The sequence below is a fragment of the Corvus kubaryi genome, unplaced genomic scaffold, assembly GCF_017639235.1.
Source record: "Corvus kubaryi isolate FWS band 111438036 unplaced genomic scaffold, C.kubaryi_AGA036_p1.0 71, whole genome shotgun sequence".
NCBI classification, from domain to species: Eukaryota; Metazoa; Chordata; class Aves; order Passeriformes; family Corvidae; genus Corvus; species Corvus kubaryi.
In genome coordinates this window covers 9,775,759-9,788,845 of record NW_024582059.1, presented here as the reverse complement: position 1 = coordinate 9,788,845, position 13,087 = coordinate 9,775,759, and positions in this window count along the sequence as shown.

Below are 13,087 nucleotides of genomic sequence, written 5' to 3'. Positions count from 1 at the left end.
CAACGGCTCCTGAGGATGGTAATAGAATACACTGCAACCCAGGACATACAGTATGGCTTATTTACTGTTGCCACAGTGAAGGGAATATTCCAAGTTCTAATGTTGCATATATTGACCCAAAAAGCTACTGAGTTCAGAAGTTTCCCCTGTATCCTGAATAAAAATCCTATTTCTTGTGCATTGCTTAAAAAAGGGGAGAAGTATAGCTGGAGATTGCATTTTCAGAAACATTCCTGTTAACTCCCCCTCATGAGAATTTCCTCTAATATATCCTTCAGTAGTCAGCTCTGTATCATTAGCAGAGAAGCGAGGTAACCTAGGAAATAGAGTCAAGAAAAACTCCTGTAGGTGAATGTGTAGTATTTACAACTAATGAGTATTTAAAATAATTTTTTTCTCAAGATTTAGTACTAGATATTTTATGTGATCATTATGTGTTTAATTTATTAAATTCGAGGAATGAAAATATTTCGATTGTTTTCATTCAAAACATACCAGATTTTCTGGCTCAAAATTAAAAAAAAAAAAAAATCAGATGTAGACATATTTAAGAATGCATAGAGTGTGTTTTGGGAGTCATGGACAAAACCAAGACACCAAAAAAATCTTTTCCTTTCTTGGGGCTTTTTTTGTGCTTTTAACCTCCATCAGTACAACAGTGTAAAAGTCAACTACTTCTTCCCAGTGTATTGTTCTTTGGGTTTAGTATACTAAGATTTTATAATGAGATCTGAGTTTAGAAATTAATATGGAAAATTGGTACAAATGTTGTCTTGCAGTGTTAGTCACACACTTTGTGAAATGCCAATGTCATAATTGTCACATTTTTAATCAAGAGTAAAAAAGTATCTGAGTTTTAAAGTTTTGCCCCAACATGATGGAAAAGACACCTACTATGTACTTTTCACATTATTCATTAAATGAAATACACTGAACATATGAAGTTAAGTATATAATTCCTCTGCAGAAATCTTTTGTTTGTAAAAAAATTCTCACTTCTTTTCTACTCCAGATTTGATTCTATTGATGAGTTTTATTACTATGCCAGAATGCTACAGTGGGTTGTTTCCTTGAATTCAGTCCCATACCATCTGTTACATTCTAGTATTACTACATATCATACAGTAAAATACATTTGGAAACTAGTGAAAATTGGTATTATTGCACAAGAGATCTGTTAAATGTGTTTTGCTATCCTGCTTATGAGTTATTCTGAGTGATGTCCACTAAAGAAAAATATCTGACATTGAAATTTCTGCTACCACTGCTGTTTTAATTATTCACACTGTTTTAGATGTTGATGTTTTCAAAGGTGAAATTGTGTCTGTGGAATTACTAAAATTTATAGTCTTCCCTCAGTATTTATGTTTTTTTGAAGTTTTTTTTCCACTGGACTGTGTTTGATTTGACATTTTATTAAGTTTTACTTTCAGAATAGAATACATTGCATGCACATGATTTATATTTAAAATATATTGGGTTATATATGTATTGCACGCGTAGTGCATCACACAAATTTACATATGTGCAATACATTTATAAATACAGGTTATAGTTTAGAACTTTTCACATGCATTTATGACTTTATGAGGAGCTTTTTCATTAATTTGATTCAAAACTTCTTCTAAGATTGTAGCATTTTTTCTCTACATCTTGGAATTGATTTATACGTATGTTTTTTCCCTTTTCATTGGTGAAAACTCATATAAAGAATTTTCATGCATTGAGCATATAAAAAACCTGACTAAATTGTATTATGCTGGCTTCTAGATACTGTAAAAGTCATTGATGTAATAATAGAAATTACATTTATACTTTTCCTCATTAAAATATTCAGCATAGATAGGATAAGCTGGGGGAAAGAGCAGTTTAGAGGAATCCTAACTTTGTTTCATTGTGTTGCACTTTCTTCCCCTCTTAAGCCTAAAGATCTATTCTGGGATTACAAAAAGATAAACATATATAGTTAGATTTTTTGTGACTCAATTTGTTTTGTTTTCATTTGTGTTTTTTAACATTTTTGATGCATGCTGTGTTATATAATTAATATGCTTATTCATTATGCAAAAGAGGTAAAATACACGTATGTTTCAATTTGTGAATATTTTAACAGCCTAGAAAGTTACCGTGTACAAACTGCAGAAGATACCTCCCAGTATTACATTCCTTAGTCAGGTTAAGGTGTAACAGAAGGGTTAGTCTTCTAAATATTTACTGCTACTAGTTTATCTTCTCTACTTAATAAATATTAACAAAAAACCCCATGATTATCATTCACTCACACACACAATATTTACCTTCAAGAGACTACTGACCTAATTTCTTAAAAAAAGGGATCCTGAAGTAGCTTTTGCCATCTTTGGAGGGGTCAGAGCTGGGGCAAGTGAGAGGGAATGGATGTATTAAGTAAACTTCTTGCATTACATGTACTAATATATAGCATGAATTTCTGTTTGAAGATTAGAACCTAACCTACCAGATGCTAATAATGAAGACCTCTGTATGCAAAATGCATTCTATGTGGTACAGTGGACAAAATGTTGCATGCTTCAGAAAAGTGTTTTGTCTCAGAAATGGGGCATGGTAAATAGGTTAACTAGTTTAGTGAAAAAATGCAAAGGCTGTGATTTGCTTTTTCCTGCGAGTGTCTGTAGATTCTATGCCTGAAAAGATGCTACACATGAGTTGAATTCACAGCACTGTGATAGTTTCTTTTAAGTCAGGTGTTTTGCTGAAAAGGAGGAAGAAAGGTTGTTAATACGCAAATTTAGAAAAGACTATAATTTTATAATTTTAATGTGTTGATTAAATCATTAGTGATTTAGAATTCTAATGCTTTCTTTTTGTACAGAGGCTCAACCTTACTGTTAAAGATATAAGCAAAAATTCCATTTCAGAAGAGAATAAAAATAGCTGTTCCTCTTAGGAAACACATCATCAAAATTCCCTTACACTGGGTATAAATACAAACAGTCCTACTGAAAATAATAGCTGTTCTAGATTTAAACCAATGAAATGATGCCCAGACTCTGGACCAGTACCCACATTATTTTATTTACATAAGTTCATGCATGAATTTTGATAGCAAAACTCTTGAAATGGGAAAGAAGGCATCTGAAAACATATTAAGGAATGTGTATACACTGCATAATGAGAGAAGTAGCACAAAATGTGAACTGCTATTAAAATTATCTTTCATCTTCCATGGTCTGCTTTTCTTAATGGAAACATTGGATGGTGGTGGTAGTTCAAGGAAAGGTTCAATAAATATTTTGCTACATAAATAAATTCAGGATTCTTTTTGCTTCTTTTTGAAAAGAACATAAAATGTAAGTGCCTGATGCAATGTAACAATTTGCTTTTAGACAGTGAGCACACACAGAGAGAGAAATAGCACACAGTCATTTTCAAACAGGTATTCTGCCAGAGACTGGTAATTTTTAACTCATCACATTTTACAGAACTATTGCATTTGTGTGTACATAAAAATTTCAGCAGGATTAATAACTTATAAATATATTAATCGCTCTGTGCACACCTTGAAAGAACATGAGATTAGAGTAATGAAATTGAGGTCCTGCTTCAAGGAAGTCATTAAATGTGTTTTATCTCACTTAAGTCCAAACCTAAAATTAAGATGGTATTTGCATATTTGTCAAGGTAAAGCTTAAATTAATATGGCAAGTCCTCTTAGAGAGCCAAAGTGTGTCTGACTTCCACATACCAAAAAGAGAAGCTATTAGAGTCAAAGCACAAAGGTAGGAAAGAGAGAAAAGCAAAACTGGATCACTGAAAAGAGAAACCTGTCAGACCAAATAAGGTGGAGAGAAAGTCGTATGGATAATGGAAAAAAACCAAACAACTGTCCTCAGGGAGACAGGGTACAGCAGTCCATAGGGAAGAATATTACAAAGAGCTTAGAGATCATGGATTTGACTCTAAATTGAGCTTTGGAAAGCAGAAAAATGTGGCTGGTGTGCTGACATCCTGATTATTTTTCTCCAGACCATCCTAAAATATTCAGCCCCAGTAGTGCTCATTTTTCTTTTTCCCTTTTTTTCCTATGCCAACCTTCCTCTCATTCTCTATGTGTCCTGCCCTTTCTATGTTTATTCCTTGAATTGTTTATATAATCTTTTCAGCTTTTTTTTTACCCATGAATGCTTTCTGGACTGCTGAACATCTATGATGTTTTTAAATGAGACAAGGTTTCCTGCCCATGTTAGGAGGTTTGGAACCAGATGATCTTTAAGGTCCCTTCCAACCATAACCATTCTGTGATTCTATGATTGTTTAAGGTTGTATGCAAAGGTTATGCAAGATATTGTTACAAGTCATTGGTATTGATTAGTAAAAATCTGAGGAAAGAAGGGGAGCTGTATTATTCCTAAAAGCAACCACTGTTTTCTTAGCCAAAATTACTGAAGGGATTTTGGAAAGCTTAAGGGCAGCACATAACTTCCCAGAACAACAAAACCCCCTCATTTAAACCCCTAAACACACAGACAAAACATTAGCCATATGTAAACAAAAATATACAGTCTAACTAAAAAGAAAATTATTAGGAGGGAAGAGGATCAGTTAGAGCATGAGAAGTTCTGACTTTGGGTATGATAGAGTATCCCCTCACCAGAAATTTCGAACCATTATTAAAACCCTTGTATTTCATTTTCTTCAACTTCTAATTGCAGCCAACACAATTGCTTATCCCAGCATTTACGTGACAGCACCAGAAAAGCCAGGTGTTGGTAATGTGTATTTTCTTGCTAGGTTATATTTACTTAGAATAATGTCTCATTTCAGAGGTGTACGGTGAACTATGAAAATAGATGTACTTCCTTTTATATCTGGGAATTCATTTTAAATCTGCCTGTCAAAGTGTTCTGGCCTCATTAGAGAATGTTCAAATATATCTGGCCCTGCCAAAATTTGTGGTTGCATTAAATCAATCTATTTCTACTGGGAACTGATTGAGTGCTCTCCTTGTCCTGCAAATTTGCCCCTTCCTCTCTTCCTTCCTACTGCATTTATTTCATCGATGAAGAGAAGGCACAAGGCATTTTTCCAAGCAAGAGCAAATAAGTCTCTAACTTGAGCTGGACCCACATCAACAAATATCTCTAAGAACTCTGAACCATTGATTGTGATAAAATGGTACATTAGCTTCTCAGGCTGTAGCTATAGCTAGAAGTGTTTCTCCAGTACCTTGAGGACCTGTCAGAATTGCCATCTTTGGAATTTTTGCTCCCAAATTCTCATATTGTTTGGGATTTTTCAGAAAGTTAACAAACTCCATAATCTCTAATTTTTCCTCCTCACATCCAGCTACATCTTTGAATTTAACATCTATTTCACTGTTAAGGACTTTGGCCATGGTTTCACCCACACTGAAACACCACAGTTGTGTGTTCAATCCCTCTCTGGGTCATTCACTTAAGAGTTGGACTTGATGATCCTTCTGCATCCCTTCCAACTCAGAATATTCTGTGATTCTGTGTCTTGAGCCTGGAGGACCTTGATGTGTACAGTTAAGAACTACTGGTCAGAACCGTAGGCAGCAAACTCTGGAGAAATCAGGCATCCCTTTCTGATGAGTAGACTACAGGCAATCTGTTCTCCAGTTCTATTCCCAGATCTTGCTGCTTCTTTTGTTTCTCCAGCTGTACTTTTGGTTCCATTAGCTGTCTTCCCATTGGGAAATTATTTTTCAAATTCTTATGAGGAATGGATGGGGGAGCTAGGGTTTTTTAGCCTGGAGAAACGAAGGCTCAGGGGAGACCTTATTACTCTCTGCAACTACCTGAAAGAAGGTTGTAGCCAGGTGGGGGGCAACCTGTCCTCCCAGCTAACAAGTGACAGGGCAAGAGGAAATGGCGTCAAGTTGTGCAAGGGGATGTTTAGATAAGGCATTTAGTAAAATTTTTTCATGGAGAGGGTTGTAAAGCAATGGAATAGACTGCCCAGGGAAATGGTGGAGTCACCATCCCTGGAAGTTTTAAAGAAAAACTTGTGGATATGGCACTGGAGGACACGGTTTAATCATCAGTGTGGTGGTGTGGTTGATTGATGGCTGGACTTGATGATCTTAAAAGTCTTCTGCAACCTTAAAATTCTCTGATTCTGTAGCAGCGTAACCAAAAGATGAGTAGCGTGTTCAAGCAGGATGCACATTGTGCTTGTCCAGTTGCCCTTTGCAGGAGTTTCTGCAGCTCCAAGATCACGCGAACTGGCATATAGCAGCTGTGGCAGAGTGCACAACTGTCGGGTGCAAAAGATTAGAAGGTCCCAACATGCTGCCTGTACTGGCTTTTTTTTCACACAATGATGAGAATTTATCCAATAGCTTCATGCTTTAGACTTCTTTTTTTGAACAAACCTGAGCAAAATACTGGTGTTTAGGTTTTTTTTTTTTTTTTAATTGAAGAACAAGTTCAGTAAATGCATTAAAGAGTTTTCAATACACACATGTACCTGCACAGTAGTCCTCAGTGGGGATTTTGCTGGTCATTCCCAAGCTCAGAGAGCTGAATGTGAATGAAGGCATGAGAAAGAAATTTAGAAGGCATTTTACAAAGTGATGACTATCACTTCTGATTTCCAACATGTAGAAGCTAAATATTCTTATCTTGCTAGAACCATCATGATAATGAATAACCTACGAAGATTGTGTTTTATGTAATAAGTTTGTCTTAAACCTCTTGTATCATATGCATGTGTGTTCTTTAACATGTACACCCATTCACGTATCTGGTACTTTTTCTTTTCTTCTTGTTGAGATCCCACCAGTTTAAAGGGTAAAGCTAAAGGTACTGAACTGGAGGCACAGTCTCTCAGTACAGCTGATGAAACAGCACTCCTTGTGATAAAACAAAGGAGAAAAAGTGAGCAGGTAAATCCTCATAAGGTGTGGCAATTCTTGTTTGCAGAAGCACCAAACTTTTTGAACCTCTTGTAGTGCAGGTGCAATGATCAAAAAAAGGCATACACAGGTTGTCTAATAGTTTCCAAACGCAAAAAGGTTCATTTGCTCATAGACTGGGATGCCCTTTTAATTCCCAAGTGTGAGTGTTAATAGGCTTCCTTATTAAAGAACCTCATTAAATTCAAAATCCCACTGAAAATTAACTATGCTATGATAATGCTGAGAAGAGAACCTCATACAAAACCAGCAAATATATTTTGAATAGCCTGTTAATCCAGTGAGATTAGCTGTTGAGCATATTGTCTCAGACCACCAATGACCATAATAATAGGTTCACTTTAATTCTATTTTCATCATTCTACTAATGCAGTAAGACAAAAAAAGCATCTTGATATGCCTGCTTTTGCAGTACTGTTTTTTGAAGACTCACTCCTGATTAACAGCACTCTTTTGCTATAGATTTTTCATGTCTACTGTGTTTCAGTGCACATCATCTTTTCTGGTTATTTCATTTATTAGAAGGTCGATGACATAGCAGAATATTTCATGATTATTGAGGTTGGTGAAAACAAGGCTGAGATACAGAATGAGTACAATATGAGTAAAGCAATAAAAAAAAAATCCGGCAATATTTGACTCCATTAGAGGCTGAACACTGAACCAGAAATTTAATCATAGGTACATCTTTATTGCTCTTTATTTCTGCCTTTGAAATGGTTCCTTATTGTCCCTTTTCCCCAATTACTCAACTGTTGCAGTGGGGATACTGCAACACGCATATATCAAACCAGGAGTCCCGTGGAAAGGAAATATATATGGACAGACAGATTCTTGATAGCTGTTTCAGAGATGTTTATTTCTCCAGCCGCATGGCCGGAGCTCTGCCCAGGAACTGTTCCAGTCACGGGACCCGAGGGTCCTTCTGCCCGCGCAGGGAACACAAACCAACCAATGGGAACGAGGCTGAGCAGGGACAGGGAAGCCCCGTGTCTGTGCCCTCAGGGCCCCTCTCCCAGGGCTACACGGCAGGGGAGAGACCCCAACACCTCACCCGTTTTATTTTAATAAAAGGAGAATGAAAACAACTGGATAAACATAACAAGAACAGTTTCAGAACAAAACAAGCCACCCTCCTGAGTCTTTAAATGTCCAAACAGATTCTCTGGAACATCTTAGGGCTGACAGAAGGGAGACAGAATTCTCTGAGCATGCTTTGTGGGGAAACTGAGGCAGGAGAGGGTTTAACTTCTTCCCTCCCCCTTTTCATCCCCCACTCGGCATTGGAAAGGGATTTTTGGGGAAACAATTGGCAAAAGCATGGTTTTGTGAGGGAAACCATGGATGAAGAAACGGATTGGGAATACACTGGGGGTAATAGGACATAGGGTAAAAGGGAAAGGTGGGATTAGGAAAGGGAGACTGTAGGGGGGACTTACAATGGAGATACTGTCTAACATGACTACGATTTTTTGCATATATACTGCCTTTTACAGGAACACCATCAGGCCCAGTGACCTGCGATGCTTGTAACCCTTTTCTACCTCGTATAATTTTGAATTGCACCACCTCTCCATCTCCCAAGCTTGGGATGTATTTTTCAGGGTTATTCTTTTTAATAGCAGTTCTATGCACGAATATGTCTTGCTGGTTGTCACACCTTGTTATAAAACCATAATTTTGCTTAACATTATACCATTTTACTATCCCTAAGGTCTTAGTTACTATGATCTTTTTCCGAGTGGCTGCTGTTTTCTGTCTCGCTGCGTCTTTGCTCTCTCCTTCGGTCGCTCCCGTGTTGGAATTGTCGGGGCTGCTCGTGCCTGCGCGCTCTTCCCGGGGTCGCGTTCGGGGCTGCGTGGGCCGGGCCGGGCCGCGCCGCTCAGTTCTCCGTGCGTCGCCTCCTCTGGTCGCAGCTTCGCTGCCGATGCCGGGCGCTGCACCCACGTCTCGGCCGGGCCCCCGGGCGACGACTCCCCCGCGCCCTGCTCTAGCGCGTGTTTCGGTTCGGCGCGGCTCCGTCTCGGTCGGGCATTCCCGGGGCTCGCTCCACCACACGCTGCACGCGGCCGGGCAGGCACCGCCGGGTCCCGCCGCTCCTCGCTCCGCCACCGACACTGCGGCTCGCGTGGCTCCGCCCGCGCGCGGGAACTGCCTCGCTGCTGCTCGCAGAGCGCTCGGTGCACGTGGCCTGGGCCGCACGGTCCCTGCGCCAGGCTTCCCTTCGCCAGGACACAGCTGACATTGCTCAACAGTCTCGGTAACTAAATAATATTCACGAAAATATTCTTCCATCGGCATATATTTTGACTCCAGTATTAACTGTGTCCAAACGGTTTTCCAAAAGCCCTTGGTAAGAATTAAATCCCAAGAAACATAGAAAAAGTTCTTAAACAACCATGCCAGGAAGTGTTTCAGTTCTTTTTGAGCTTGAATCAAGCTAAAATTTACAAATCGTTGTTCAAGAATCATTTTAAGTTTAAGATAAATGTCCATATGCGGCTCGGAGAGCCAAGAGTCTTCCCACTGTTCCTCCATAGTTTAGATACGGAATAGCAAAGCAAAACCAAGAAGAGGAATCCAAAGTTTCCAGGGTTTACTCACACAAATCAGTCGCTTAGGGATCGGGGATCGTTCTGCTCTCAATTCTCCACCATTTGTTGCAGTGGGGATACTGCAACACGCATATATCAAACCAGGAGTCCCGTGGAAAGGAAATATATATGGACAGACAGATTCTTGATAGCTGTTTCAGAGATGTTTATTTCTCCAGCCGCATGGCCGGAGCTCTGCCCAGGAACTGTTCCAGTCACGGGACCAAGGGTCCTTCTGCCCGCGCAGGGAACACAAACCAACCAACGGGAACGAGGCTGAGCAGGGACAGGGAAACCCCGTGTCTGTGCCCTCAGGGCCCCTCTCCCAGGGCTCCATGGCAGGGGAGGGACCCCAACACTCAACATCCTCAAAGAAAGGAGTTGAGTTCTACCAAGGCATATGGCTTCCCTCTGTGGTCCAGACTCAGACAGATTGTTCATGATACTCAATTCTGTAGTATATGATGACTCCTTTGCATCATGGAAATTTCTTTCCTACAGAAGAGTGTGGAATTTGAAAGTAGTGATAGTTGCCTCACACTTTTGTGTTTCCACAGAGAAGTTGTGTCTGGTTGTGAGACAGAGAGCAGTATAGTGCTGCAAACCTATCACGAGTATAGGTTTGCCTAAAAGGTTCATGTTTAGCATTTTTCTCTCCACACACTTGCAAATCCAGTCATATTGTGGCCTGTTCTGCGTATTACAAAATCAATCTTAATATGCTTATGTTGCAGCTAATGTTAACTGCATACCCAGTGCACAATGTTGTGATAGGAGGTGAAATATGGCTGGAAGAGGCACAGAGGTTACATTTGGGGACGTGGAAGACCACTTGTTAGACAGGGCAGTGTCCCACTTACCTGTAGCTGCAGACTTACTGCCAAGCAGAGTAAAAAAGGAATCAGCTTTACAGGGGAAGTTACAGTACCTTTAAGTAAACATGGTATATTTTTTGCCCTAGTGGGAAGCCATATGTTTAAGGGCTTAGGCAAAAATGTGTGTTAATCTGTTCCTCTAGGATCAGGCTTTGTATCATCACATGCTGACAGACAAATTCCTAGTGCCTGAATGAAAGAAGGGAAGGAATACCAGGTCCCTTTAACTGTTAAAGAAGAGAGCATGATTTGATGCCAGGATCTTATCATACCATTTTTTATATAATCAGTTATTCTTTATGCTGGTCAAGACAAAGATGGTGTGGTTTGGGTTGATTTGTGGGTACACATATTAGCCAGAGCCTTTCTAATTTTATAAAATTTTCTACAGACTTATTGTTTAGTACAATGAGGTCACTTATGTATTTATGATTAACTATTTGACTAAGAAAAATGCTGGATTGAGATGTGTACCTCTCTTGAGGGAAAGCAATGGTTTCTTGTTCACCACACAAAGAACTCTATTTCCCTACCACTAAAATAATTATCAAAGAAATCTTGCTGTGACTGCTGTTATGTATTCTAGTCATTGTGAATGCATTAGAAATTGACAACAGTAAGTCCTGCACTAGAAATGGTCCCCATACTGAGTAACCATGCTGCTAGCTAAAATGGTTTAATCTTCTGCCAAGGAGATTTTTTTGTCTAACATTCTTATTGTTGCTTAGTTCATAAGTGGGAGGCAGAGGTCACTTATACTTTTATGGTTGATAATATGCCCCTCTCTGGGACATAATTGACATCACTGCAGTTGCAAGCCAAGGAATAAAAGGCTTTTATTTGTTCCAAGTGATTATTTCATGAGCTTTTTTCAATCAAATCTTTAAAAAATATACAAATAATAGAGGAAACCAGGAAGCTTGTAACAACAAATTTAAGTTCTAGTCAAACATTCTGTATAGATAAATAAAGGGATAATAGGGCTTATTTTTTAGTCTACTCAGAGAATCAAAGGCTCATTTATTTAGAAAATAGTCCTTTTCTAAACTCATTTGAACTTGTCAGAAGACTCACAAAACTATTATTGTGTGCATGTTGTCCATGCACATGTAGCCTGTTAACACAGATGGGAGAATGGTTATAAATGAGAACGATTCACAGTTCCTCAGCACAAGTGAGACATGGACATAGTGGACAGAATCCAGCAAAGCGCTAATGATTATGGGGCCTGGAGCATCTCTCCTGTGGGCAAAGACTGAGGGAGCTAGTACTGTTCAGCCTGGAAGAGAGAAGGCTCAGGGTAGTATCTCATCAGTGTTTATAAACACCTGAATGGAAGATGCAAAGAGGATGGAACAAGGATCTCCTGTTATGCTCACTTTCAGGACACAAGGGAAAGTGGGCACAAGGAGGAAATACAGGAGGCTCTATCAGAACTTCAGGAAACACTGTTTTTTTTAAATTGTGAGCACTGGCACCAGTTGCCCAGGGTGGTTGTGGAGTCTTCCTCCTTGGGGATATAACAAAATTGGTTTTGGTCAATTGGCTTTAAGTGGCCCTGCTTGAGAAGGGCAGTTGGACCAGCTTATCTCCAAAGGTCCCTTCCAACCTTACTTATTCTGTGATAAAGACACACATTAAATGAAACTCAGGGGTGAGATCAGCTGACAGAGCCATTTAAGAAACCAGCCATTGCTCTAATAGCATTCTTAGGGATTAGAGAGACATCACAGAGGTAATTATGTCTGGGTTTTTTTCAGGGGGACTTTGGTCACTCTTGTCTTTCATGGCTTTTACCATTAAATATCAGTGACAGCTCAAAGTAAATTCTGTTGTCATTTTATGCCACTGGATTTGAAAGCAGTATTTGGCCCACACAGATTTTAAATCAATTTTAAGCAGCATTATTTTATCTTACTAGGCACCCAAATACAGAATGATCAACAGTAAGCCCTCAGATGTTTTTGGAGTTTAAAACACTTAGGACAGTTAACTACCAAACAAGCTACGTCTCCTGAATGGGAATAAATACTCAGATTTCTCATACTGATTTCAAGAGCACTACAGAAATACAAGTGAAGGAAGAATTTGGCCCACGGAGAGAGCTGTAACACAGATGAATGAATTTAATAGATTTTTCAAAGGCTTATACTGGTGCGACAGCTTGTCTTTATTTAATTTTAACTCTCTAAATTTAAAGAGCAATTTAAACCAGAATGATGGAAGCTAGAGGGGAAAGACACCTATTAGATCATTGAGTTAATCTCCTGCCACTGCACAAATGTTCTTTATTGTGCATTTTCAAGTATTTTGTCCAGAATTGTTCTTCAAGTCAAAAGCAACAGGGAGAGTATTAGGATTTTCTGGACCTCAGGACATTTCTAAGACATAGTCTTTCTTTTCCTTTTCATACTTTAATTGATGTAGGTCTGATGTCTTGTGAAAACAGTAGGAAGTTTAATACAGAACCTTTATTGCCTGCTTTTTGCTGACAGCCTACAAGGAAATGGGAACTGCAGCTTTGGGAGCAATGCAGCTTTTTCTGATCCAGCAGAGCTGCAGTGAAAGTTCAGCCCCACCCCCCCAGACATTCAACATAACCTGCTCTTTCTTATGCCCAATACAAAATCTTACCTTCTGGCTTTTTTTTTTGGCTCTGCTGCTAAAGTCCAAAAAGCTCTTTTAGCTTATCTCTTTCT